Below are 23304 nucleotides of genomic sequence, written 5' to 3' on the forward strand. Positions count from 1 at the left end.
TATGTCTCCCGTTGGAGACTTTCGTTAAAAACTTTCAGCCACAGGAAACCCCAATGCTGCACTTCTCTCATGGCTATGGCTGACTCGACTCGTACCACACCCCCCCTCGCAACAAGTGGACTTGGAACTTCAGCCCCCGCACCTAACCTTGAAGCTTACCACCCTAAATGTCAGAGGTTTGAACCCCCCCCGAAAAGGAAGTCCATCCTACACAGGTTGCATAATGAGGGAACCTCTATCTCATTCCTGCAAGAGACGCACCTACTCCCGACTAACTTTTCTCGCTTGCGAAGCAGACTCTACCCCCTACAATTTCTGGCCTCCAGAGGAACCAAGAAAGGAGGCACTGCAATCCTATTTGCTAAGACCCTGAAACCCCAGATCCAGGACTCGCTGGGTTGCCCGAGGGCCGCTTCGTGGCGGTCAAATGCACTGTTCTTGGTCAACTTTACACACTCGTCTCAGCTTACGCCCCGAATGAACACCAAGAAGGGTTCTACCAGGACCTAGAGGATTCTCTCCTTCCATTCATCGAAGGGCAGGTGGCCATTGGAGGCGACTTCAACGGGGTCCCGGACCCACTCAGGGATAGGTCTCACCCCTCACCAGCTAGAGACCTGAAGTTGGCCACAGCTCTGCTTCACTTATTCCGTGTGCTGAATGTTGTTGACTCCTGGAGAGTGCTATCCCCAGAAGAGAGAGACTTCACCTTCTATTCATATGTTCACCGTACCTTCTCCAGGATCGATTTGCTGTTGGTTTCCCCCCAGATTCTGTCCTTCACAAACAATGTCACGATTGACTCCTGGATCCTCTCAGATCATGCCCCGGTCTCGCTTGCTCTGCGGGCTCACGGTCCGGATCCCCCTCCCCGCCGCCAGTGGAGCCCTTACAACCCCATTTTGGGAGATATGGCTATAAGGGACACGATTGCCACAACGATCAAAAACGAAACCCCAACGAGGACACCTCCCCAGCCAATACCTGGGATGCCATGAAGGCAGTACTTGGGAGTTGATTGCCCAAGGCGCCGCGTATCACAAACAAAAGAAGGCGGCACAAGCTGTCCTGGAGACTGAGGTTCGCGAGGCAGAGGCCACTCAAACGCAAAGGCTGGTCCCCGAAGTCCTACAGGGCCCTACGAATGGCAGGGAAGAAGCTCGAGGCGCATTGCACTGACGCTGCGGCAAATTTGTTGACCAGAACCAAGCAATGGTACTACGTCCACAGCAACAAAGCTAACAAATTACTGGTCTGTAAACTGGCTAAGGAGAAGAGCAGGAATTTTATCCTGGACCTGCGTGACGCACAAGGGAGAACCTATCATTCGGAAGATGAGAAATTACGGTTGGCGACTGCCCACCAGTTGGAGACAATGACTGCAATCCCGCGGGACTCAGATGAACAGCACGCCTACATTCGGGAGGCCTCGCTTCCGCCCCTCGAACCAGAGGCGAGTGAGGGACTGGAGTCCCCGATCACTACCGAGGAAGTGGAGGAAGCCATCAAAAGCCTAAAGCCGAGGGCTCCTGGCCCTGACGGGTTCTCCACACGCTTCTATAAACTCTTCCGTTCTCAACTGCTGGCCCCCATGACCCGCCTCTTCAATTCGTTTGCGACCTCTGGTACCGTCACCCCATCAATGCAGGAATCCATCACCGTTTTAATTCTCAAGCCTGGAAAAGACCCCCTGGAAAATAGCTCATATAGACCAATCTCCTTGTTAAACTTGGACGCCAACATCTACTCCAAAGTCCTGGCCAACCGCTTTGCCCCAGTCCTTCCGAGCATTATAGATCCGGACCAAACGGGGTTCGTCCTCCACAGATCAACGAAGGACAACATCCGCAGGGCTCTAGACCCAATAGAGGTCTCTGCTCAGAGCTCCCAGCAACTGGCCCTGATTGCCATGGACGCAACTAAAGCCTTCGATAAAACAGACTGGCCGTTCCTCTCCCTCGCCTTGACGGCCTTTGGCTTTGGACCAACGTTTATGCGGATGACCCTGGCAAATTACCAGGCCCCAAGGACCCGGCTGAGAGTTAACGGCCGCCTATCGGATCCATTCCCGCTCACATGCAGCACGCGACATGGATGTCCGCTATCCCCCTTGCTCTTTGCGCTGGCCATGGAGCCGCTGGCCCAGCGAGTTCTCCAGAACCCCCTCATCTCTGGCCCGAAGATCAGCGCCACCCAACACAAGATTGCCCTCTACGCGGATGATGTGCTTCTGACCGTCATGAACATCAAAGACTCTATGAAGGCGGCCCTGGCGGAGATCCAGACTTTTGGCAAGGTCTCGAGATTCGCCATCAATTTCCACAAGTCAGTGGCCCTTGGCGTGGGCCTGTCCCCAGGTGAAAGAGAAGCCCTGCAGAACCTTAGTCCACTCCAATGGAATACTCAGGCGATCCCGTACCTGGGAGTCCAGATCCCCGCTGACCCTGCGAAGATCTACCAGGCCAACTTCCCCCCACTCTTCGCGGATCTTGAAAAGGACTTGGCCCGTTGGCAGACCCAAGAGATCTCGCTTCTGGGGCGCATTATGGGAAGCAAAATGAACCTCCTTCCCTGCTTCCTCTACTTATGTGCTGCCCTCCCAACCACAATTCCCCTTCCCCCTCTGCAACGGCTCCAGAGGAAAATCATTGGCTTTATATGGAAAGGCAAGAAAGCTCGGATCCCCCAGAGAACAATGATGTCTAGCACGAAACTGGGAGGGTTGGGAGTCCCGGACCTTCAGAAATATCACATTGCAGCACAGTTGGCCCAATTTCAAGCTTCGGATTTTGTCTCTAATCGCCCAAGTGGGTGGAAATCGAACAATCTCGCCTTCCTCTTCCCCTCCGCTTCCTCCCGTTTATCCCCACCACTCTCCGAGGCAACTGGCCAGGGGTACTGACTGCCACCCGGCAGACGTTGAAAGCATGGGAGTGGGCCCACAGACGTGGAGGCGTACCTGGAACCCTTAGCGCAGCCTCCCCAGTTTTTCTTAACCCTGCTTTCACCCCGGGAACCCGCCCGCAAAACATCAGGAATTGGGTGGTGGGAGGCCTCGAAACTTTGGGACAGCTCTTTGAGATGGATGCCCCTCTCACTTTTGAACGATGCAAAACCACTTTCCAGCTTACAGAGGCAGACAGATTCTCCTACGCCCAACTGAGGCACTGGTGCACTCACCCGCAAACTCGAGTTGTCGCAACGAGACCCCTGGCCCCCCTAGAGCTTATGATTAAGGACTTGCCGGCCTGGGGCAAAATCTCGGCCTTATACAAACTTTTGCAGGATGACCCCCTCCTCTTCAGGCCCTCCTATATGACCCAATGGGAATCGGACCTGGGTCAAGCGATCGAAGACCACACATGGATAGACATTTGGACGAGAACGCGTACGGCGTCCCGGTGCATTACCAATCGGGAATGCGCCCATAAGCTCTTGTTGCGCTGGTACTACACCCCCCCCCCCCTTGTCTCCATCACTTCCAGCAGACCCTAGATCCCCACTGCTGGAGCCAATGTGGCTCACCAGGTTCCTACTTCCACATGTGGTGTACTTGCCCCAGAGTGAAGGAATTCTGGACCCAATGCCTGGCCATCATTCGAGAGATCACCCAGGTTGAGATCCCCCTAACGCCTGAGCAGGTTCTTTTGGGGATACCACTTCCGGACTCGTACCCAAGAACGGGGAGAAGAGCAGCACTGATCTCCCATCTCTTACTAGCTGCCAAAATTACAGTGGCTCGCACTTGGAAGTCTCTGGACGGCCTTCTGATAACTCTCTGGTGGCTTAAACTGTGGGACATTCTAATAGCCGAAAAAGTCACGGCAGCCAAAGCGGGACTGCTCCAACGATTCACTGACACTTGGGCTCCAGTTTTGGACTACGACCAGAACTACCCGACGCTGACTTTCAAACCACGTTTGATCAACCGGGCCCTCTCCCCATCGGAGGGGGGCTCCCAGCTTGCTCAGGCCGAATGAGATATCCTCTGCCACTGACGCGGGAACTTTGGGGGGGTTGGGGGGGATTCGAGTATATATATATTTTCTCTTTGCTTGACCTACCTGTGAGACTCAATTACTGTTCATTTCTTGTTTCCTCTGTGCTGTGTTATAAATAAACAAATTAAAAAAAAATTGGCTTCTAAATTAGATAGATCATAGGATATTGTGTGTGTGGCTTCCCATCTGACTACTTCCTCCTACAAGGAGGAGAGCTGGTCTGATTTGGTTTTCAGGAAGGTAGTACTCATGTACAATGGGAGAACTGCAGCTTTTCAGGAAGAGGACAATGTGTTTGTGACATCTGGAAAGCCTCAGTGGTCTCTCTTAGCGAGTAGATTCAAATGGTCCTTTTTATGGCCTACAAGATAGTAGGGGTTCCACTACCAGAGAAAGTTCAGGAGAGATAGACCACGCGCATTGCAAAATCCTGGGTGAGTGCACAGAGAGTCCCTCTACAGGACATTTGTAGGGCTGCTCCAAGGGCCGAAAGAACACGTTCTGGCAATTAACAACATTATTGATTAAAATGGCTAGCCAGGCGGCCTGTGCCTTAGGTGCTAATTTTTCAGAGTTCTAGCACACATTGAGAGAAGTGGGTGTCAGTTGTCTGGTAGTAATGTTGGTGATAGTAACAGCATACATTGGGCCTCATCACAAGTTGGGTGGTATCCAGGTGCATATACCATATGTGCGTTAACGCCATGAGTTGTGGCGCAAAAAACGCCCCATCACGAGTTGGTGGATAGCGCACACGGGCCGGGCTTTAACACAAATAGCATTCAGCGGTAATAGTGGCTGAAAATCTGAAAATCCTGCGAACATAGCGTTACCGCTGGAATCTCGCGCTACTAGCGCTGCGGGAAATGCATCACTGCAGGAACGGGAAACAAAGCGAGGGTCATTTTGGAAATCACAATCCACACAAAATCTGAGCCCCTGGAAGCCATCCACTCCAATAAACCACAGAAATGTTGCAGGAGCGTGTAAGGGGCAAGTCTGCCCTGGACAGGGCTCGCAAACCGAAGTTCTTTAACTCAGAACTCACTATACTGGTGGAGGAAGTCATTTCCCACCAGGACGAACTCTATGGCCCCAACAAAAAAACAAAAAAAAAAGGCTCACAGCAGCGTAACCACACCTGGACAGACATCAGCCAGAAGGTGACTGCTGCGGGCTGTGTCCCCAGGGATGGAGAGGACTGCCACAAGCGCTTTAACGACATGCAGGTCTGTGTCCGTGGCCTCCTGGCACAGCACAGGAGAGCATGGCGCCAAGTGGAAGGCCACCACCACCACCACTGGAGCGGTCACCACGGGAGGAGCAGTGCACCACCCTCATCGACATGGCATCCATGGAGGGAGTGGGAGGAGCAGAGGCAGGCACTGGCACCCAGGAGGCTGGAGGGGAGTCACCCTGCCTTGCACATTGCATTGTAAATAGGCCACCACTCCATCCTCAGTCTGAATGTCCGACAGCCGGGCACTGTGAGGGGGTCCAGTGTGTGTGATCTACCACAGACATTCACGACTGCACCCTTCCCCCCAGTGCACCTGAGCAACACCAGGGATCCAGAGTTGTGAGTAGGGCAGCCAATGGACACATGCAAGCACCATGGCACACACATCCATGGCAGGGGCACAGCAACCTCAGGTGGGAGTGTGTAGTACCTACCCCCTCATTGACTGTGGCATGCCAGCTGTGCATTTTCATCATATGCATGAAAAGGCTCAGGAATACCAACATCAAGAATACTAAACAGGTCAGGCACAAGCATGATAGAAACTGTCCTGTACAACGCCCCCTGTAAGCCTCGAAATGAATGAAAATAATTAGAGGTGCTCTGTCCTCATGCCATACCCTATGTCACCTATAGGCATGCAGGGATCATCCGAGTGCAACATGGTGAGGAGGCATGCCCATCCCGATGTCTGCCCAGACGTGCCTCAACCACCACCATCACCCCGCAAATGGCCTAGCAGGATACACCAAGGTGGAGGACCCATCCCACCGCACGAGTGGCTCGCCACCTCAGCGCTTACAAGCCAGCAGGTGTTCACCACCTTGGCGCCCACAAGCCAGCAGGGGCTCACCACCTCAGCGCCCACAAGCCACAAGGGTCGTCTCAACATGCCCATCCCAAGCCACCTGGGGCTCACAGGATGTTGAAGTTGCCACGAGTGCAACCACCCCAGATGAGGGTGCCTCATCTGGTGAAGAGCAGCATGCTTAACCTGTAATAACGCCAATACACAGTCCAGTGCAGCAAATGGACTCACACAAAGGGACCCCATAGCATGTGGAGACTCCCAGCAACAGTCCACATGTCCGTGCATGCCACTGCCACTGCGCACACACACACAACACACACAACCCCCCCCCCAGTGGCGGATGAGGATACACCCGCATATGGGTCATCTGCTGGCAGCCCCTCCATCCACAGCATCCCCACCAGACAGCCCAGCACCACAAGCAACAGCAGTCCCACCACCCCGCGGAGACCTGCCAGGCACAGCAGCCCCTCGCAGGATACAGAAACAGGTCCAGCCAATGCAGTCATGGCACGCCTATATGTTATGGAGGCATGCCAGATGAGAATAGATGTATGGCCAGTGAACACACTTGCCACATCAAGGCCATTAGCAGTGCGATTAGGGGGGCCGCCAAAAAGATGCGCGTGACAATGCCCGCACGTGTAAAGTTGTGGAGGGATGTACTGCAGCACTCACAGGGTTTGGTCAGCGAGTATGTGAACTATGCGAGGTGTAATCTGTGCATGCAGAACAGATGCACGAGGGAAATGATCTCCTCCGCCAACAGCTGCAGTTGGCTGCATTGGTGCCATCCAGCACAACACCCCCCAGATGGCTCCCCACAGGCGTTGGTCACTGCGGCATTCACAGCGGCGCTCACCTGAAGGCAGAGTGCATGGAAAGTGACAACGTCCTTGTTAGTTGGACAATGCACTGTTGGCCTGAGGGCCAGGCACATGGACCCCTAATGCACTGTGTTGGGGGATGGGGGGATGCATGCTGGGGAGTTGGTGGGAGGAGGGAGATGTGTGCTGGGGATTTGGTGGGGGGAGGGGAGGTTAGTTCCATGCTAACTAAAGCCAGTTCAAACATGACAGAAAGCTTGGATACACATGGATTGTGTACAAGTGTTATTTATTTTACAAGTGATCTCTGTGACATGTGCCCATCCACCAAATCAGAAATAATTATCAATCAATGCCTGTGGCCAACCTCCCCTCCCTCACCCCATCCCAGTATGCATAAGCCACGGCAACAGGCACATGGTCCTTGTCACTCCCATCCCCTGGGTGTTGCCCGTCAGCATCAGGGGGTAGTGGCACATTCCTACGACAGCAGATGTTGTGCAGCATGGCACAGGTGAGTAAAATCTTGGCCACTTTTCTGGCGCATACATCTGTGCTCCTCCAGTGCAGTCCAGGCACCGGACCCGTGCCTTCAACAAACCAAATGTCCTTTCTACACATATGCGGGTACGACTGTGTGCATTGTTATATGGCAGCTCTGTCGGGAGTTTGTAGCTTACGCACAAGGGTCATCAGCCATGTGAGCTGCGGGTATCCAGATTCACCTGCATGGGATGAAATGTGTACATGAGGCCTAGGTTACTTCACTGGGTGTGCAAGGAATAAGCATCAATACACTATGGTCATCTGTGTGTGAAACAGTGACATGCAATGCGATTGGCATACAACCATCATCTTTCAGGACATGCATCGTCTGACCCCTACATGCACCCTGTGTGATTGAGTGGGCTGTCCTGCGGGCAATTACATTTGCCTGCACTTGGGCTGACTGGACTCTCAGCATTGGATGATTACCTATGTGTGTGTATGGGATTGTGTGGGGCATTCATGCTCAACAAGTACCGGCATGTTACCACTTGTCCTTTGATTATGGTGTATTCATATCCCACAGGTTTGCTCAGCAATGTGCACCATGTCCCTTGTAGCCCACTTTCTACATTCACCGCAAAGTGGGTTTGTTTGCCACAGTGGTGCATCCATAACGTCAGGATAAGGCTGCTGTCATGACTGCCTGTTCAGGGCCAGTGTTGGTTTGTATTTGGTTGTGGCTGTCTCAGTGGATGGTGGGCCTTTACATGGCACCAGTTTTATTTATTTTTACATGCAGGTAAATGTGCATTCATGGGTCCCTCTCTCAGGGATGTTCACGTTCGGGTTTGATCTGAGTCATCTACAGTGGTTTTGTGGATGGTTATTGCATTTCTCTCACTTTGCATTCCTGTGGGGTGCCCTGGGTGAGGTTACTTTTGTGTGTCAGGGAGTATAGAAGCACTGCAACACAAGGTGCATTGTGGTTGTTGTGTTCCCATGTGGTATGGTGTTTTGACAAGTGTGTGCTCATCACCTTTTGTGGGTTCAGGTGTGGTGGCAGTGTGCATGTGTCCTTGTGTGCCACACGGATATGCAACTGGTGCTGTGATTGTGCTGTCTGCGGCTCCTGGTAGCATGCAAGACTTTCTGTGAGTCTGCCCCCGCCCCCTACATTTCTTGTACTTTGGCATGTATTTCAGGCAGGGTTTGTACTCACCCACTATCCATGTGTGTTGGGCTCTGTGCCTCTCCGTGTAGGCTGGCAGTGTGCTGTTGCGCAGCACCAGGGAATCGTGGGTGGATCCTGGGTAGCAAGCGCAGCAGTGGCTGATGGTCCGGCCTGGACTACAGGTCATCTGCCCGTTCAGAGAATGGAAATGCTTCAGGTTCCTGTAGGATGCCTCATGATCCTGGGTGCTACCAGTGCAACATGTGTGCAGTCTAGGTCTGGAATCATGTTCAGGACTTGGGCAATGGCATAGAACTGTGCCTTCAATTTGTTCACCTGTACCTGGGTGGTGTGCAATGCAATGTGTTCGTGCACATGGCGCTGCAGTGCATCCAGCACCTGGCCCAGGATGGCACCGAATGTGGACTGGGCCATACCATGCATCATGGCAACTGTGTGCTGGAAGCTGCCCGTTCCAAGGTATTGCAGGATTGACACCAGCTTCAAGAGTGGAGGCACCTGGCAATCCTACTACCAATGTCACCTTGGATTGTGTCCAGCAACTGGGTGATGGTAGCCCTGTCCACCCTGTACTGGGATACCAACTAACCATCAGTCAGACCCCAGGGTGTTGGCCTGACCCCTCCTATTCCTCATCGCCCTCCCCTCTCTGCTCCCTGCGCCCTGGGCTGGTTGCCAGGCCTCTGTAGCTCCTGGCGCAGCATGTAGAGGTCCATGGCAAGACTCCCGGCTCCAACATGGTGTTGGGAAGGGTGTGTGGGGCATGGGTGGTGCTTTTGTAGGCCCCTTATGTGCATTGTTTCGACCTGTGGCTTTGTTACTCTCACGTGTTTCTTTTTTACCTCCAGCATTTGGCCGGGGGTATTTTCAGCGCTGTTAGCGCTGGTTTTCTGGCACTAGGAGCGCAGACGCTGTACTTCTGATAGGTCTGTAATAGCGCATTGTCTTGTCGGCACGATTACAGTCGGTGCTATTACAGCTAGCTGTAATAGCACTAAGCTGGAATAGCGCCGGCTGGATTGCAGTCGTGATCTGGCTAAGCGGTATTGGCGGCGCCAATACAGTTACCGCCAGATTTAAGGGCTACCGCCCAAGTCGTGATGAGGCCCATTGTGTGTTGTGTGGTATTTCTTAGGCCCCATCATCGCTGTATTTGGTATTTCTCAAAACCAAATTTCTGAGATGAAGAAGAAAGACACGGAGTGAATGCTTAGGATTACTTATTGGTCATCCTTGTTGAAAGAGTATTTGCATCCTGCCTCGCACTCTAAACCGGGGACGGTACTGCCCATGATCCTATGTGGAAAGGGTTAATTATGGATTATAGATGAAGAGAGGTAGTATACCTCCAGGAGGGAAGGGCAGGACACTTAATTGGATTAGAAGTGGTCCTGTCATGGACGGTGGTGCATCAAATGCAAGTACTGTTGAGAGGAAGAGTAGAACGATTAGGAGTAATGGTGATTAACTAGAAATTAATCTGATCATTAACTGTATGGGGAAATGTGACTGGTTTATTGAAAGCTTCATTGTCTTTTAAAAATCTCGTAGTAAGCTTCTACCATGACTTACACAGTGGTATAGGTCAGTAAGCAATAGGTGTTTTGTCACCTAATTTATCACAGAAGGAGAAAGTTCTGCGTCAGCCTGGCAAGGATACAAACGTGTGCTCAAGTTTTAAGCGATTGACTCGAAAAGCCATGTGAAGTGAGTGCCTTAAAATATGAAGACCTGGCAAACTAGGATCATTTTTGATGCTTCAAAAATGGGGCAGCACTGGGGAAGCGCACTTACCAAAATATTATGAAAAGAGAACCAATTGTCTAACTCTCCAAAACTGCCCATTATCCAGGAGAATGTCTGGCCTTCCTGCCGCAGTATCAAGTACATCCATGTTTGACTTATGCACTGTGTGTCTAAATGGGGGTCTGGGGATTATTTACCAGTAATCTGTATAGTCCTGTACTTCCTCGTCATATTACTTACTATGAGCCCCTACCTCTGTGACCAGGACCCTTTTTCTATTTCTTGTACATTTTTCTTGCTCCTCACCCTTGCGTATGCCACCTGTACCTCTAACTCCTCTGGCCCCCTCTTGTTGCATACCCAGTTCAATTATGGACCAAGACATTGACATGAGGGCTGTGAGGTGGGTGGTAAGTACTGTGATGAGGAGGTACAGGACTAAGAGTAATGAAGATTACTGGTAAGTAATCCCCCTCCCATTTCCTCCACGTCCTTCTTCCTCTTCCCAGTACTTACTCTCTGAGGCACATCCTAACATACAGATGGCTGGGGCAATAACGCCACACATCCTTAAGTCTTGCAGTCACTCACACCTAATATCTTCTTAGAGTTCAGTAACCGTCCCCAACATCCCCACTCCCAAAGTCATAGCAACATGTGCATGAATGTGTAGACCAGAACCATACAAATGTGGTTAGGCGGTCTCTTCAACTGTCTGAACAATTTCAGGCCAAGGTACACCGACGACCTCTGCCAATGCAGCAACCCTTCCTCTTGCCGATAGTCCTCGGATCATGCCAGGTAAAGGACTCCTGACACCTTATAAGCCTTAGCAATGGCTTCCCTAAACCGTTTGTTAATCGGAGCTACTGAGCCCCGTCTGCACAGAGAACAACCACCCAGGTACTAATCTGGCTGACTGACTTGCCCATCCTGAATTCATTCTAGATAGAATAGAATTGCCGACATTACATCCAGTAAGTATCAGGGCTTTTCCTTCAGAGATGTGCGCCGTAGACGAACTGTGGCATTACCACCTTCCGGCACTATTGCAACATGAGGTCACCTTAGGGGTGAATTTTCAGGGTTGCATCATAACACCAATGTTTCTGGGGGGAGAAGTGTAAGAAAGAAGGCATGGAGAATAATGCCCACTGGGTCCCATTCTGCAGGTTGATATGATTTTCCATCAATCAGCTAGCCTGCTGGTGTGAAGAGGCTTAAATGGCGAACCCTGCAATGCCTATATAACTACAGGTTGACTCAAGTTGGTATTTCCTAATGTGCATGAACAATGCCCAGGATGTAGCTCTTGTACACATTTATTTTACCACTTAAAGACCAACATCTACCCTCTATATTAGGACGCCAAATTTTCCATACCGCCTTAATGTCCAACCATTGCTCTCTGAGGGATGAGATACAGACGCCACAGCAAAGCGTTTCTGAAATTTGCAAAATGTTGGAATTAGGCAGCGTAATTGAACGGCATTTGACTTTGCGTACCCATTATAATACCCAGGAAATCCTGGGAAACCGACGGGGCCTGGCTCATGTCCCGACATGGGCTGCCTTGTGACCCTGAACTCACAATTTTTTCACACTGATACCCATTCCACTATTAGCAGGGAAGCCAATAAATCTACAGCCTATCCGCTCTGTCTTCTGGGATTACTGTTCGATTCCTTGCCATCCAAAATGAAGAACTCTGGGAGGGTACCAGAGAGGGTTTAATTTTGGATAATACAAGTGGCAAAAATAGTACCCAAGAAAACACCTTGGGTGCAGCATTTTTATGTCATTCTCTCAAGGTTTGCACTTCATAAGCGGTCATAAACTAGTTATTGCTGGCCGGCCCGGGCTTAAACTAGTGCTCAGTCCTGACCCTTCTCTCGGGTCAGTGCCTACCCAAAGCATGGGTCGGCCAAGTGTGGAAAAGTGATTCTGTTATATGACCATAAGTCCTTACATTCTAACTGCTAATGCTGCCTGTATTACTGTGCGTACAATGCACACTACAGGCAAAACTCACTTGGCTAATGAGTAGTGCAAAGATGTGAACTTTTGACCTTTCTTGCCTAATCACTGTAGATGCAAATCATTTTGCAGAACGCTGTCAAGATGTTTCCCTAAATAACTGCTGTGTTAGCGTAAGCATAAATTAATTCCAGACACAGGTTTCCCGTTTCACAAGGGAATCTTGAAACTGTTGTAGGATAAGGAACTATTATGCAGACTGCATGCTATTTTGAACTAACTGTAAATAATGAATTATGTATCAATAACATATATTGCTAACGTGCAATATATTTCCATACACAAGATTTTGACACAACGTTCATGCCAACGTAGCAAGATAAGACCAACACGCAATGCCTACAACTTTGCACAAAGTGTCTGGAAATCAAGGTATAAATATGAGATCATATGTGCATTGAGGGAGAGAGAGTTACGAAGGCTTGCCTGTCGTACCTCTCCCACTAAAGTTAAATAATTGTTGTTTTATGACGTTTTTTGTTCGAAATGGGGGGGTTCCCCCCCAATCCTCCTTTTTTCATTTTTTTTTTATTTTACCCCTTTTTTTTACTTACCTGACACCAAAAAAGCATATAATTAAATAAATAAAAAATTCGACTTTTTTTTCGATATTTTTTTTTCGAGATTATTGTAATTCGAGATTTTTTTTCGGTCTTTTGACTCACCACCGTTGTTTGCAGTATGCAACTTTTGCCACTGTGTTGGATTCTCATCATTATGTTTTCCTCCATTCTTTCAAGACGGGGTAGAACCTACAGTGTATTTGTTATTTGTTTAAACAAGAGTCCCATCTGCTCCCCCGTAATCCAAAAAATGTCTTTTGAAAAACCAAATGCTTCCTACATGCTGGCAGCACATAAAGGAACCTGGTGCCAAACTTCCTGCCTGGGCCGCCTGACTTCCTGTGTCCCCCCGGCCACTTGATTGCATGGATCAGCCAGGAGCACTTCCTGGCAAGATCATGTAGTACATAACTTTAACGGTAGTCAAGAGCAAATGGAGTTCTATCACCTGCCTTCAGTACTGTCCCCTACAGCGCTCAATCCCCTCACCGGCTCCCAAACTCATCACCCATTCTCACCATTCTAAAAAATAACCATGCTGTCCCTGCCCCCCTCCCAGCGCCACCATCCACTTTTCCCTGTCATCCCCAAAACATCAGCGCTGTCCCAACCCTCCCCACTGCCCCAAGTACCACCATTTCCTTGTTCTCTGGACTGGTGGTTCAACACTATACCCCTGCGCGTCACCATCCACACCTCCCAAACAGCCACCATGTGGCTTAGGCTCAGCCCGGGTTAAGCCCCTAGAGCCAGGCCAGGCCCGCAGGCTCGGCCCTACCTTTCAGTTACCTGGCTTCCCCAGCTAGTGCTCAGTAAATAAAAGAATTCCAATACTTTCTCTTCCGAATCTAACCATGTTAGCAACATACCAGATGTACGTCTTTATATTGATTTTTACAGGAGAAAAACACTTCCTGTAAGCATTGTTCTTGCAAGATTTTTATGTACATGTAATTACCAGTAACTCCATTTAAGGAAATGAAATGGGTCATTTCCGCCTTCCTTCTCCAGAAATGTGAACTGCGTTGTAGCATGCTAGCCCTTTTTGTTTGCATCACCTGAAACCCTTTCCTCGTTCATGATATATAGGTGATAACTGGTCCTATAAAAATTCCCTTGAACTGTCGGCAGCAAAGCCTCATACATGGCTCCTGTACTGAAGCAGAATGCCTTATGCATGTGGGCCGCATATATCAGCTGATGGCGGACACTCGGCCTACCAATGGTGTAGGTTGCCAGGATTGTCTAATAGGTGAGGCCTGAAGCTAAGGTAGCTGGGCCCACTGCAGTGACATTAACATCAGTAAATGCCCACAAAGCACTGCTGAGTGGGCATTTACAGATTGTGGGTGGGCCTTGGCCGCTCAGGCCTACGCTGTTTATGCCTCTGGAGCCTACCCGTTCAACATATTTTTGTCAGATTCAGATGCTTCATTGATAGAACTGTTGACACCCATGAATTTAAACACTGCTTACTTGATTTAGGATTTGAAGCTCCCTCTAACCAAGGTGCTACACGGTGCATGCACAGTTAGATATGCTGACGTCCCCTTATGTAATCCTGCTGGCTGTGGGGATTACCTGCTGGTAATCTTCTTTAGCCCACGAGGTGCAGTTTGCAGTCCAAAGGACTGATACTGAAGATGGTACTGTGACCCCTTTAAAGATTCCATTGACTCAGAACGTGGAAGTAATCATTCTACTATTCCAGAGATGCCCAAAATGGTGCTCCTTGATTTGCGAAAACCTCTAAAAGGTTTCCACGACTGAAGATACATGTTCTGTTTTGAGATCTAATACCAGGTGAAACATTCCAGTATATTTTGGGCCGCCAAAGAAACATGTTGGTCACAATCTGCACCCCTTTTCCTGCCAGCTAACTCCCGAATGAGGACTTCTTTTCTAAGAAACTCCTGCATCCCTACCATTCAGTGATGTGTGCCAATTGTATAAACTGAGCAACAGCGTTCCTATTGATCAATGTGGTGCAATCCAACACAGACTATTCCTCCCGATAGTGGCACTGGCTTGTCTGTCCACTCCTTCGGATTAGGCTAATTCCTTAAAATACCTACCCCGATTCCTGTTAAACCGGCAAGACCCGTAGATACTGCTTGTGGTAGCAGATACCGCTTCTACTAGGAGCCCCTCACAAGAAACAACAAAGCCACTGCTCTTGCAGCCTCCTTAACCCCCTGCCCCCATCACCATTCCCCCTTATCCTTTCCCTCTCTAAATCAGATGTACTATGGGATGAAAATGTAGCTGAAGAAAGAGGAGGTAAATCTATTTTTTTCCCCAGTCAAGGTCTGACCCGTTCATTCTATCCCAGAAGAGTAAATACTGTATGAGACACAATCCAGATGTCCCATCTGCAGCGTTCCCCATATTGTCCACTGTGTTCATGCCCAGTAGTCAAGGGGAATAATTTAGCTTGCTGGACTTGCCAAAGCAATTCCTTTAGAAGACCAAACTTTATTCCTGGAGCCATCCCATGGAAATATATTCATGGGAACCTGCTCTCATCTTATCTTTGTGATGCTGTTCGCGCCTCCATTTCTGCCGCTTCTAATGCCTCAGGCAATAATCGAAGCTGCCCTCGGTGCTCAGCAGTCTACGATAGCCATTCAGCCACAGAGGTCTACACCATGTAGCCAGACCACTGCAACCTGCACACCCTTCCCAGGCCGGTCCTGTATCCCACACGATCAATCTGCCTTGTGACCACGATCTGGGGGCAGTCCGACCACAAAAATGACTGGGCAGAATCTACACACCCTTCATATTACTCTACTGATCACCTACCTGGGGAGCCTCTGACCTCACACACACACACAAATAAACACAGTGAAGACAAATGGTAAGATATTGATTATCTGGAAATTCTAAAGAAAATAATGGAACATTCTGAATATATCCTCCACTTAAAGGAATATTACTTCACAAAAGGCCATTAGTGTGGCAGTTAATAAAATCCTTCTGGTGCAGATTTAGTAAGGCACCGTAGTTGGTCCTGATGAAGGCATTATATTAAAACTTTCCAAAAAGTTACGGCATCATTCGACTGTTGTTACGTGGATGCCAATAAGACCGTTGAGCTTTGTTGATCCCACTAAAAATAGATGATCTTTGCTAATGGACTAACTGGGAACTACTGTTTTGATTATGGATTACCGAGGTTGATAAACCTTATGATCTTGTTTAGACCCACGAGTCCTGTTAATGGACTAATTAGGAATGATATTCCCCTGATTATAGAGTATTATTCTGATGAATTCATGATTTTGTGATGTTCTGTACTTGCATAATTATTTCTGCTTTCTAAATTGTCCTTTTTTGAATTTTGATTATTTTGTTGTCTGTCTAATTTGTTTTCTTGTATCCCGGGAGACAATCATTTGTATATGTATATATATATACTATACACCCATATAGAACTGTAACTGAACTAACTTCTGAGAACCCTCATTTTGTATATTAACTGCAAATTGCATATTAACCTGTATATAGTGCAAGCTTTGTAAAGATACACCAGTAAATGTAATGACCCTATCGCATGTTGCCTGTGGTAACCTTGTAAATGTTTATTAGCCTGTATTTCAAGCGCCCAGATACCTACAGGTTAGGTGTGCTTTATAAATGCCAAATAAATAAATATCTTCATCTTGTATATATTAGTATTAAATAGCTTTTCCTGAAATTCCCTTTAACCTTTTTGACAAATATCATTCAATAAATGAGTTTTAAAGTTTAATGGTTTGTATTACCACATTTTTGGCCTGGTCGAAGAAATTAGGTCGTTGATTAGATATAAAAAGATTTTGAGTACATTTTCAAATACATTGCAGCATATAAATAAGTAATGAAGTACTTCAAATTGAACAATCTGTGTGTTTTTGTCATATTGCCCAGTGCTGAATTGTATATGGGTCATTTCTCTTATGTTTGCACCTTTACTTGTGGACAACCTCAATGTCACATACTTTAGTGCATACGTTGTGTTGTGAGACAGGCAAAATATATGCGCTTTGCTTTAACGTGGTGACGAAAGTTAAAGTACAAACCCGTGCGATGTTATGTTTTAAATGCATGAAGTCTGAAAAGCACGCACCATAAGAAAGACCCTGTGGGAAGCTCTAGCGTTACTTCCTCTATCTGCAACATCTCAGGTTCCCATGCCAAGGCTGGTTTCTTGTCCTTGGCATCCAGTAAATAATAGAATATAAAACTACAAATCCCAGAATTAAAAAAAAAAGAAGAAAAACAGAAATGGATAACGGACACGTGACAGCAAAAAGTGCCTGTACACTACGTCTATTCCTTCTTAAACAGGAGTGCGCACGCAGTGCTCCAAGTTCCAACGCTTTTCAGAGGGTTTGCTCTAATTTCTCCCTTCCCGATAGGCCCGCACTGCTACAATGTCAACAACAGAAACAGTATAAGGCGCAAACGTTGGAAACTCTAAAACAAGAGCAATTCCAAACTCACCCGCCTTCGTGTTCCCTTGTCTGCAGCAGCCAATTGGCACCTACGTCACGTCACTAGCACGTTGTTGTACTCACGTGATGTTATGTACGTCTTTGAATGAAAAGGGGTGGGCTCTTCAAATCTTGAACTTTCTGGGCGTGGTAGGCACACGGAGTCCTCCAATACTATAATAACCATATTCTTTGTGTAGGTGTGACAGTGGCTCTGAATGGAAGGTAGAGCCTTTACTGCGACGTTTACGTCACGTAACTAGCACTGCAAAACAGTTCGTACCCTGGTGAGTTTAGTGGAGCCCTTTGTGTGAGGAAGGGCTGACTGATAATGTTTCACAAAGGTTGTGATTGTTAGAGGCAGCGGTCCTTAAATTCGGTTATGGGATCGCCGAGGATCCAGGTGGGGTTCCACGAGTTACAAGAAGGGTGCGGTTTACACTAACTACAGTATTACCGGTGGCTCAGGTGCTCTAAACGTATCCAAGAAGTCCCAATAGTTTAATATATTTGAATGTGTTCCTTTGATTGATCACTGCACCTGCTATTGTGTGGGACGCCGGCGGTCACGCAGCCGGCCTCACTGCTGCTCGGGGGCCTAGCACCATGCTGGTGTGCCTGAGTCACCCGGACTTACAGATAGCTGCAGGCCAGGGCCCTGTGGGGGCACAACCTAGGTGCTAGAGCATTCTGGATGGTGGCTGCCTGGGCTGGACCTAGTAGGGTGACCAACTGTCCCTTATTTTGCGGGATCGTCCCGTATTTGGGGACTCTGTGCCGCAGTTTGCAGAGTGGCTGTGCGGGACGCAGGTTGTCCCCACTTGCTTTGTTCCTTGCAGTGTGACTCTCGGGAGACAGCAAGTTGGGTCAACCTGCGTCCAGCACAGCCACTCTGCAAACTGAAGTGGCCTCTACACACCACGGCGCAGCTGCCTGCAGTTTTTTTTTCTCTGGGCGGCTCCGCTGCCCGGCTCCTTTTTTGAGCCTGCAGGTCGAGCTGCTGCTGCCGCTGCCGTTCCAGGCTTGCTGCTCACGCTTTGACACCTGTCTTCATTCCAATGCTAAAGCTTTGTTCCTGGGGTCGTGATGGTCATGTTTGCAGTTAAAAAAACTTGACCATAACCCCCCAAGGACAAACCATTTGGATTGCAATTAAGCCAGGTGTTAAGAGCCATTAAATTACAAATAGGGTGGGCCAAACACGAATGACGCTGTGATGTCATCACTGCCTTGAGGGCAGGTGTCCCGCAAAAGGATCTAAAAAATGTGTCTATCCTAGGACCGAGGGCACCAGGTTGGTCTGGGGGGTGCCAGACCAACGGGGACCTGCAGGGCTGTGGTCACACCTGCAGGCCAGGGCCGTGTTCTGCTGCATGTGCCTGCAGGGGCTCCTTTTATTAGTTTGGGCCATGATGGCCCATCTTAAAAGGGCAGTGGGAGGGACACATCCCCTTAAAAGGGTAATACACATGGGAGGGTGACAAATCACACTTGCCACGTGGTGGATTATGGGAACCAGGTTTGTGGATATCATGTAGGATAAACATTGGCCCTCATTACAAGTTTGCCTGTCTGGAATCAATGGTGCCGTTTTCCGGACCAGCACATTCTGACCCACGATATCGGAAACACCATCTCTGCAAAGCGACCCCCACGGTGTTACCACACCCAGTAGCACCGTGACTGGAAACAGTTGGTCGACTCGGCCGAGCTCCCCCAATTCCCGGCAAGGCACAATACTGGGTACATTACGAGTACCACGTACATAGCTCTCAACCATTTGTCTCGCAAAGGCGGGTGAAATCACCCGATTTTGCTTCTGGCGGGTGAGACGCCCATTGAAATGAATGGGCGTGCAGGAGACTTGGCAGGTGAGTCAGCCCTTTGTAAGGCGGGTGACACCCGCCAAAAGTGGGTGAGTTGAGAGCTATGCACGTACACGGAAACAGCACCACAAATGTAGCACTAATACAGTGAACACCTTGTCTGTAACACCGGCACCACGGACTAGGCGTTAAAGAGTGGCAGGTGAGCTGCAACAAGCCCCTGTTGTGCACAATTAGGCCACCTGCACATCATAGGCCACTGGGAGCCTACAAAAGGGCTACACCCAAGCCACCTTCCAACACAACCATGCTGTCAGTCGTCCTAGCAGCAATTGGGATAGGGAATGTCAAGTTAGTCTGACCCGTGATCAGGAGGCCTGGTAGAATAACTCGAAGAGTAGCCGTTGAGTTCTTCCTACCAATGTGTCCCTTTGTATTTCCAAGTAAAACTACAAAGGAACCAATTAGTCGAAAGATGGATCTACTGCCGTAGCTGGAGATGGACACAGACACCGTGGAGCGTAGACAATGCAGCCGATCAAGGAACGCTGTAGTGGGTGTTGACGTACACTGAGAATATGGGCTGTAGGAGAAACATTGTATATCAGAAGATTCAAGAGATAGAGCGGGAAAGACAAGTTCAGGAAGTGACAATAAATGACAACGAATTTCTATGATGGAGAAATAACAGACAGAGAGACTTACCAATGGGTAGACAGTGGAAAGGAGCAACTGAGAAAACACTGCAAACCCAACCTATCCCTAACTCACGATGAAACGAGTAAGCCTAGACGGAAATTTGGCAGTCTCTAGTCCCAGACTATCCCGACGAAACAAGGACGCCTAACGACCTGAGCGCAGGGTGTCAGTCTCTAGTTCGTGCGCTATTCTCTTGGGTATGCAGATTTACTCAGGTAAGGTGATGATGATGTCACAGTGTAGAGAATTCGGTTGTTGTCCTTTTGGAGCCGGCGTGATGAATCCGAGGTGTTGAAGAAAGGTTTTGTTGGAAGACCGGTGCGAACAGTAGAGGCAGAGCAGCTCAGATCACGTTCCGGGATTCGGCAGCGTGCGGACAGAAATGCAGAACAGAATGGCAGGCAAGGTAGGTCAAATAGCGTTCCGAGGTTTGGCAGCGTGCGGACAGCAATGCAGAACAGAATGGCAGGCAAGGCAGGTCAATAGCGTTCCGAGGTTTGGCAGCGTGCGGACAGTAATGCAGAACAGAACGGCAGGCAAGGCAGGTCAAATAGCGTTCCGGAGCCCGGCAACTTGAAAGCAGTTCAGGAGATAACAAACAGTAGACAAAGGCAGGTTGATTAGCGTTCTGGGGTTTGGCAACGTGTAAACAATCCAAGTGCAGGTAAACAAGGAAGCAAAAGAGTTCAAGAAACACAGATTGCGGTCAAAGGCCAGTAAAAGAACAGGTGCAGTCAAGGGGGTCAAGACATGGGAACGAGAGCTTGCTGTGATTCAGAGGAAAATCAGAAGCAGCGAGTACGGCTACCCGGAAGCGTTATAACGGGTAGCCGCGACCTCGTTTGGCTCCTCCTCCTTCGTACTTCGTGGTAGTTTTGTTTGTGGAGAGGACGCCATAGTCGCCATGGCAACATGGCAGCACGGGTTCGGAAAGGGCATTTTGGCTCTTTAACAAAGGAACAGAGTTTCCTTAAAATGGGCAAGACCTGTTGTCGAACACTTTGGGCTGGATGTCTTGTGGCAATCTTGACAGGGAACCTGCAAGTAGCAGTGGAGATAGAAGCAGCACTGACGCAAAGGAGGAGGCGTCGTAGGCGGCAAATGAACCCGGTGGCCATCCTAAACATCAATGTACAGCAGTTACCACCCCGCAGGCAGCCAGCAATACCCTGCATCAGGGCCTCACCCTGGAACCTGACCCCAAGTCAAATACATACATTATACCAGTTTGACAGGGCCACAATATTATCAATTGTCACCCTCATTGAAGAGGACATCAGCAGCCTCATCAACATCCGGACTGCAATCCCACCCCTGCTGAAGGTAGTCTCAGTACTGCACTTTCTTGGCACTGGAAACTATCAGGACACTGTTGGGGAGCTGCACGGGCTGTCACACTCCTGTTTTTTCAGGATACTGTTGCAGGTACTGGATGCGCTGCTGCACCATATGTCAGACCACATTGCCGTACCCCTGCGCAGGTCTATGCCACCAAAGTGGCCTTCTATGCCCTTGCCGGCATACCCAATTGCATAGGCGCATTAGACTGTACGCGTGTGGAGTTGACTGTCAGACATGCAAATGAGGCGGTATATTGCAAGCAATTTCACTCACTCAATCTGCAGATGTCTGTGATGCCCAACAGATCATCACGCAGAACTCCACATTGCCAGGGCACATGGCACGTTATGCGTGACAAAGGACCAGGCTGTTGGGTGAGTACAACTGCCAATGCATGACCCTTGTGTAGTTGGGGGGGGGGGGAGGTGTGGATTAACAAGCACCACAGTGTCCCAGGCTGTTGGGTGAGCAGACTTGCCAATGCATGACCCCTGTGTAGTTGGGGAGGGGGGTGGATTAGACAAGCACCACAGGCCACCCAGCTTACTGCTGCAACTGGCAAATGGCAGTATGCCATGTCAAGGGAAGACATTCCCTGGCTATCATTAAGAATCCCAAAGCCATGGAGTGGCACAACATGCAATGCCACATTTGGTTGCAAGTATCTCCCCCGGTCAATAAATAGTAGCTACACCCATGTGCACGTTGGGTGCACCACGTGCTGTGCGCATAAGTCATCTGATTGGTGTGGTCTGCGTCTGCCTGATGCAGTTCTGCCCAGCACCTTACAATACATGAGCCAACTACCACATCTGAACACATTTACAACGCAATGATTGAGACATGTAGTTGCCTACCGTCACTTCACAAATGGAACCATCAGACAAAACTGTCTCTGTAGGAATGCGTGACACAAGTGTGCAGAATAGAAATGTACAACATAGGAATAGCAAATAGGACATTTGTGGGTTGTAGTGATCCCTGTGCTGATTTCAAACAAAGAGTCTAGACATGCAATCTCATACAAACAGTAATAGTACAAACACTAACTTGTCTCCTTACTGTCACTCCCATGCAGGTGATGCTGGATATGCACTCACGCCATGGCTCATGACGCCAATCTGACGGCTACGGAACATGCATGAGGTGGCCTACAACTGGGCACACATTCAGACACGTGGCGTGATAGAGCAGACCTTAGGACTGCGAAGGCCAGGTTCTGCTGCCTCAGCCGATCAGGCGGGGCATTGCAGTACAGCCCGGTGAACATAGGAAAAATTGTGCTGGCATGTGCCATGCTGCACAATCTGTGCATATGTGGGAACATTGCACTGCCCCCGGACATAGAGCCAGCAGATGAGGATGAAGATGATGATGATGATGATGATATGTGTGTATAACCAGGCCCGGGTGCCATTGATGGCCTACATGCACGGGGAGCACTCATAGACAATTTATACTGATCAACTTCACATGCACATGGTGTACTTCAATTTGTGACACTTAGATTAAATGATTACTACACACACGAAAGAAGATTGTCCACTCGTAATGTGCATTTGCACAGCAGTGTACTAAGTAATTAACATATGGAACAGGTGTAATTAGGTATAATGTGCACACGTGACCTCCCACCCCCCAACGTACCCACCCACCGACAAGGCCCCAACTAACAAACCCCACTGTGGACCACCCCCACCTCGCCAACGTACCCACCCACCGACCAGTCCCCAACTAACAAACCCCACTATGGACCACCCCCACCTCCCCAACGTACCACCCACCGACCAGGACTGCATCACGACCTGTTTGACTTCCGTGTCACACTGTATGCCCTATTTTTTCCCACACTTCGGCCCATGATTGTCCTTTCCAGTTGCTCCAGCCAGCTGCGATTACCTGCTCCTGGGCCTGCCGGCGGAGGGCAAAGCGGGGTTTGGTGGGGGCAGGCAGCCCATGATGGCCTACAGGGCCAGCAACATTGTCTCCGCAATGTTGGATTGGATGTTGTTGCCCTCTCTGACCCTTCTCGACAACACCATGTTGGTAGTGGC

The 23304-nt window shown here is 49.3% G+C and overlaps 1 protein-coding gene across 3 annotated transcripts in view; it reads right to left on the minus strand.

The window, feature by feature from the left end:
- RAD52 (RAD52 homolog, DNA repair protein) overlaps positions 1-17464 on the minus strand; it is a 632693-nt gene extending 615229 nt beyond the window's left edge. For 2 of the 3 annotated variants that reach the window (XM_069628612.1, XM_069628610.1), the window contains exon 1: positions 17395-17464. The gene's annotated coding sequence lies outside the window, so the exon portion shown is untranslated. The remainder of the gene's footprint in view (positions 1-17394) is intronic. The other variant, XM_069628611.1, reaches the window with a different exon arrangement.
- Between the last annotated feature and the right edge of the window lie 5840 nt (positions 17465-23304).

Source organism: Ambystoma mexicanum, chromosome 12 (genome assembly GCF_040938575.1).
Source record: "Ambystoma mexicanum isolate Mex_15411 chromosome 12, UKY_AmexF1_1, whole genome shotgun sequence".
NCBI classification, from domain to species: domain Eukaryota; kingdom Metazoa; phylum Chordata; class Amphibia; order Caudata; family Ambystomatidae; genus Ambystoma; species Ambystoma mexicanum.